Genomic DNA, 6,026 nt, shown 5'->3' on the forward strand with positions numbered 1-6,026 from the left:
CGCTGCCAGCCACGCTCGCGCCGCGTAAATTCGAGGTCTTTGCTACCTCGACTCTATTCCATCAAAACAAAACGCGTAGCACCTCCTGCGTGAAGAGGAAATTCCAGCTGGAGGGAAGAAGAAAGGAAAACTTCTGGTTTTGAATTATTGCCTGGCCGTCCCGCTGGAGGAGGGACAGCCACCGTCACCCGCTGCGACTGCGGGCTGCTGTGTGGCGGCAGGGCTCGCAGCCGGGGGCAGGGGTTCTGTGCCAGCCTTCCCATGCGGGATCCTTTGTACTCGCAAACCTGACTCACGGAGGGAACTCGGATCGGTGGGAACACGCCGATGCCTGAAGACCAGCCCACTGAAATGGGGCGTTTGACGTGCACCCACAGCCCCTTGCCTTCAGTCCTCTCCCGCTCCAAGCACCATGGATGCTGGGCTGCGGCAGCGGCGGGGGAAAAAACCGGGTCTTCCCAGGGCTTCACCAGGAAAGAGGAGCCACCTCTGGCTGCATCCCACGGCGAGGGAGCCTTTAATTGCTTGCCAAAAAGCCCAGTGCACTTAGCACCTTGGTGGATGAGGACCACAGTGGGTAATAGTGGGGGCAGAAGTAGCTGTTTGGGAAGCAATTGAATTAATAAAAAAAGTAAGAAACCAAAAAGTCAAGCCTTGCCTCTGCTGTGCTGCATTTCATCTGCACATGTACACAGGACTTCAGGCTCTCACTTTTTTTTTTTTTTCCCTTTCAGCTAGCACATTTCCCCAAACACAATAACATTTTTTAACTTTAGTGGATGACATTTTGTAACATGTTTAAGGATCTGTAATATTTTATGCTTGTAGCTTTTTGTGATTGTTGTTCCAATATGGCACTGATGCCGGTATTAAAGTTTAATATGATTAGAAAGCTCAATTGTATAACCAAGGGGTTATACTCTTTATCTATTCTAATCTGATTAAAATGCTTCCTTTCAGTAGCTTTCCGCAATCGCTTTATAGCAAAACCTGGGAGCAAAGCCACCAGCACTTTGCTTCGTCCCTGATGGAAAGAAATACCCAGCGGGTTCCTTCATTGCCTACCTCTCTCGTTACCGTACCAAGCTGGGCCCAAACTGCAAACCCGGCTCCTTGGGCGTTACCGGAGCTGCCGGCAGAGAAAGGGCTCGTGGAACCGGCGGGATGGCCCGGGCTGGCCGAGATTCAAAACCTGCCTGCTTCAGGGGCAGAAAAATGGTATTTTGGGTCCTGCTGCCTGGTACCGAGGATGCTGAGCAATGCAGGCGCTGCAAGTCGCTCATGTCTCGGCCACAGCTAAACCCCCATCATAGCATTAAATTCATCATTGCAATTAAATTCTCTCGCTGCTTACGATACCATCTCCCTCACGTGACGTCTCGTGCCCAGCCTCGTGGTAAACCAGTTAACGCAACAGAACGCATCCACCTCTGATTTCCATTGCCATTTAGTGCTCATACGCCACAATTTATCGCGGCTCTGAAGGCACGGTACAGAACACGTGCTGCAGAGGATGCGATTACTCCATGAACAGAAACAGTCCATGAAGAAAGCGCTCTGTTTTACTAAAACTCACCTCCTCTCCTTCACCTGCCCCCCCAGTGACTGCCCACGCCGGCACGGCCAAAGAGCCGTCTCAGACCAACACAGTCGGTGGCTCTGCACCACCGTGCGCCACGCTTTCGGGGTAAAGCAGAGCTGCAGGATGAAGCCCCTACCCAGCAGAGGTTGTTCTGCCTGCGACGGAGCCGTAGCCTTAGGCAAGCCTAGCTCCTAGACCAGACTTAGAGCACCCCTGCTGTGTTTACATGATCCCTTGCAGCTGGATCTGAAGAGGTGGGGAGGGTGGTTCTGTAGCCCCCCGCCCTGAGAGACGCCCAAGACCGAGTCACCGCTGAGACCACGACCACCGACTCCTGTGCAGGCGAAGGCGGCGGTCAAGGCGGGGGGGAAAACGGGCTCGCGTGCTCTAGACCTGAGCCGTGGTCTCTCTATTTGGTTGCTGCCGCTAAGGCAGGGCAGGAAAGGTCTGGGAGGGGAGTTGAGGTGTTTAAGGTAGCTACTGCTACTTGGGAAGGAGTGTGATACCTCCTAGGTGTGATATTTGCCCCCGACAGCCGCAGAAGAGGCTCTACCCCTTCCCTCTCTTGCCCAATTCCTCCCCCTCCTGCCATGGGAGCGGTTGGCTCGCGTTCCTCCTTTGGCAAAACCACCTTGGTTTTCCCCGCCGAGGAGCGCGCTCTTTCTGCTTGGCTGTGCTTGCCACCCACAGATTCCGCCAGCCAGCCCTTACCAGCATCGTTTGACAACGAAAACAACCCCCAAACACGTTCCTTCTCCTAAAACAGCTCCAGGCGCCGCAAATGCCACAGCCACAGCCGATGCCGAGCAGGCGGTGCACCTTCGACCGGACTCTTGGGCCTCTCATCTCCGAGTTGTCTGAAGTTTCCTGCGTCACTCTACGGAAAGGCGCCCATCACCACCAGATCAACGGCAATGCGTCACTGATGCGGGCATCGCATCCACCTTGGACTGCAACACGGTGACAAACAGAAGGACAACACCAACATTTAGCTAGAATTAAGCTTTCTGACCCATACAACATTTTTTGAATTGTCCCAGAAGCATAAAGTCTAAAGCCTTCGCCACCCTCTGGACAACAGGTAATGTAGGAATTGCTCTTCACTAGCCAGACAGATTTATGTCAGGTGTGATGAGGTCACTGCAAATCATTTTCTGTCTCTCCTTTTTCTATGTGTCGGGGGACATCCACTTTTTAGTAAGTAAGCTTTTTTTTTTTTAAGTAAGCTTACCTGGAAGTCGCCCGAGACGACTGGGATGAGGATGTTCGCTCACCTTCCTCGGTGTAACATCATCTTCTTGGGCCCTGTGCCATCAGACACGTGTGGCCTTAACGCTGTGGTTGCCGTCATTGCTGCCTGCCTGGCGTACTCATTCTTTTAACTCCTCGGGATCCCCTACCTTATGTCGTTAATAAATTTTTATGATCCATGAAAATTGCCTCAGAAGTAAATGATCAGGTTCCTTAGCTAAAAGGAACTCACCTTGCTTCTGATATGATCTGGGTCACGCTACAGCTGAGAACAAGGCTTAGATTTTCATTATACCTGCCCCCGACCTATTAGGGAATTTGCAAATAAATGAATTATTAATTCTTTTGTGATGGTGAATTTTCCCCTCAGTTGTTCCTGACTCTAAATAAGAAGTTTAGAGCAGCAAAAGAAATACCTTCAGATTTCGCTTCGTCAGCACGCTGTGAAGCAGACCAAGCCGTTTCACATTCCTCGCTGGAGATCCCCAGGGCTGTCTGGGGAAGGCGTCCCTCCCGCGAAGCTCCAGCATGCCCACGGCCAGGGGTCCACCACCTCACACCGCGGCTCTGCGCACCTTCGCCTGCAGCAATGAGTTCTTCAATCTCTCTGCAAATCAAAACTCTGACGGGTCTGGCTCTTGCCTTACAAGAAGTACAAGAGCTAATAACCTACCGGCAGACACGGCTGGCTGCTTCTGCGTTCCCGTACAGAGGCATCGTTTTATTTTAAAGGAACTCATCTATTCGTAACCCACTAACTACTGCAAGGGATAGGAATCCAGGTGCTGGGCAACTTCACTGCAAATCATTAAGAAATTGCTTTTAGGCTCATTCCAGCTTCACAGATGTCTAAAGACAGAGCGTACTTGCCTGCAGGAGATGGAGCTGGTAACGGAGTACCAGGAGCCTCAAGTTCCAGCTGTAAAACTGATGTTTCCAGCAAGACTGTCTCCCTGCATCAAACCTCTGCTGTGAAAACCTCCCCCAGCCCACGGGTACCAGTCGGCGCTGAGGGGGAAGGGGCAAAGTACCGCAAGGCACAGATCTCGCCTCCGCTTTCGAAACGCTCCCCCGCGCTGGAATTACCGCTTACACGGCTGGTACGTACCCCGGCAGGATGAGCGTGCCCTCAGGCTCTTTCGGTACATTCGCTAACTGTTATTTATGACAAATCACAGAAAAAAAACCCAACCACAACCAACTTCAGACTGCGTCTGCACTGAGCCACCTCTATCTTTTGCAATGAGTGAGACGATACTTTGAGTTATTACAACGAGTGGAATGAACTTTTATTTTCATTCGTCCTTCATTAATACGATACAATTAGATAGCAATGTCTGGAGAAAAAAAAAAAAATCTTGAAATTAAAACAGAAGGCACAGAAAACCAAACCCAACTATGCAGCTACAAGAGAAAGGGGAAAAATGATTCAGGAAGGGAATTAATTCAGAAAGGTTTTGTTGCTCGACATTCTGACTAAAAGCTACAGCACACAGAAACAAAACCGCACAGTTTAAGCTAACCCATGCTTTCATTACGTATACATATAAAAGACAAAAAGAAATCTAAAAATCTGACTTTGGCAGGGTTTTGAACGAAAAGTGTAATTTGTAAAATAAAACCCCATTAAATCTAGTACATATGTCAAAATCTTCCCTAAAGTCTACGCTAAGATGCACTTTACAAAAAAATCTGCATTAGGAGCAAAGCATACAGCTACGCAGCATCTGGGAACGGGAGGAAACTTGTTCTCAAATCCGAGTATCAAATAAGTTCGGTGTTTGCTTCAGAAACAAAGATTCTCAGCACAGTAATATACTGTAGAGGACGTTCCTTTGTATTTTAATATCACGAAATTAAACCGATAGCATACATTACAGAGAGGAATAAAACCACCTCATTCATATGAGATTTTTACAACTTTTTTGCAAAAGAGTAACTTTATTTCTTTTGAAAACAAAGCTACCGGAATTAATGACATGCGATAATATGCCCCGATATTATACCAGCTAAGTTTGAAAATAAAGTTCATGCTTCACAATTGAAATATGCTGTGATTCTCAAATACATTCTCTGGTAATTAATAATACAATACAGAGGTCATTCATAAAATCAGTTCAGGTCGGGAACCTGGTTTATAAATGAAGCTCTTTTTCAAATGTGCAGAACACTGACAACACACAGGGTTAGCTCCAGGTCAGCACATTTCTTTCTGCGCTCCACCCCTCTTTTCTTAAACAAACGGGTGCTTAGCCTGCAAATATCACGGAAAGGCAAAGTCTAGAAGTTACCGGTTGCTTTGTAAAAATACTAAATACAACCCAAGATAAACAGTATTACTCGTACTGACAACTTAATAGCAGGTGCTCTCTAAAGGAAAAAAAAAAAAACAAACCACGAAACAAAAACCATCCTGAAATGCAAGCGAGATCGTTTCAGCATCTGGTACCAAGGCATTTGCACGTTTATCAGGAGGTGACAAAACACGAGTGGGTTTTGCAGCTCACTTTGTAGTTGGACTTGAACTCAAGGAGCCTTCCTCCTTGCCTGCCCACCCGTAAACCATAATGTATGGTTTCTTAATAGCTTGCTTTTTTCCTGGAAATAATTCTCTCATTTAGAAAGCACAAGTCAAAGTTATTGTTTCCACGCGTGAATAAAGAGAGCTGACAACTACAATAGAAACGGTAAAAATGATCTTCGTAAAAATGCTCATCAAAATTCTCTGACATAGCAAAACATTCATTTGTAAAGTCAAGTCTAATACCGCAAGCTATTCACTCAAAGGCGACCTCGGGTACGGGTATTCTTGCCAGCACTGCAACAGTAATTACTTCCATATTTCTTGTCATTATAGGATACAAACTCTGTAATATATTAAAGTTTCCTAACAAAGAGTCCAATTATTGCACTTTAGAAAAATTCCAGTAATATCAGGCTTTTGTCCTACTTTTCTCTGAACACTGATGCCCTGCAAGAAAAATCTGGAGGACCAAGTAATTTCTGATGAGTGAGATGGATTACTTGGATCAGTCTGAAATAGTGACTGAAAAATGGAAAGGCTTACGAAACGAAGAGACGTACCTTTGGAAACAGACTGTGATTCACAGCAGCAGGGAGATGTGCCATTCTGACACACGCTCTCTTCGCGGGGAAGAACGGGTACATGGCTATTACGTTTATGTATCACGTG

Source organism: Cariama cristata, unplaced genomic scaffold (assembly GCF_000690535.1).
Source record: "Cariama cristata isolate BGI_N322 unplaced genomic scaffold, ASM69053v1 scaffold6669, whole genome shotgun sequence".
NCBI classification, from domain to species: Eukaryota; Metazoa; Chordata; class Aves; order Cariamiformes; family Cariamidae; genus Cariama; species Cariama cristata.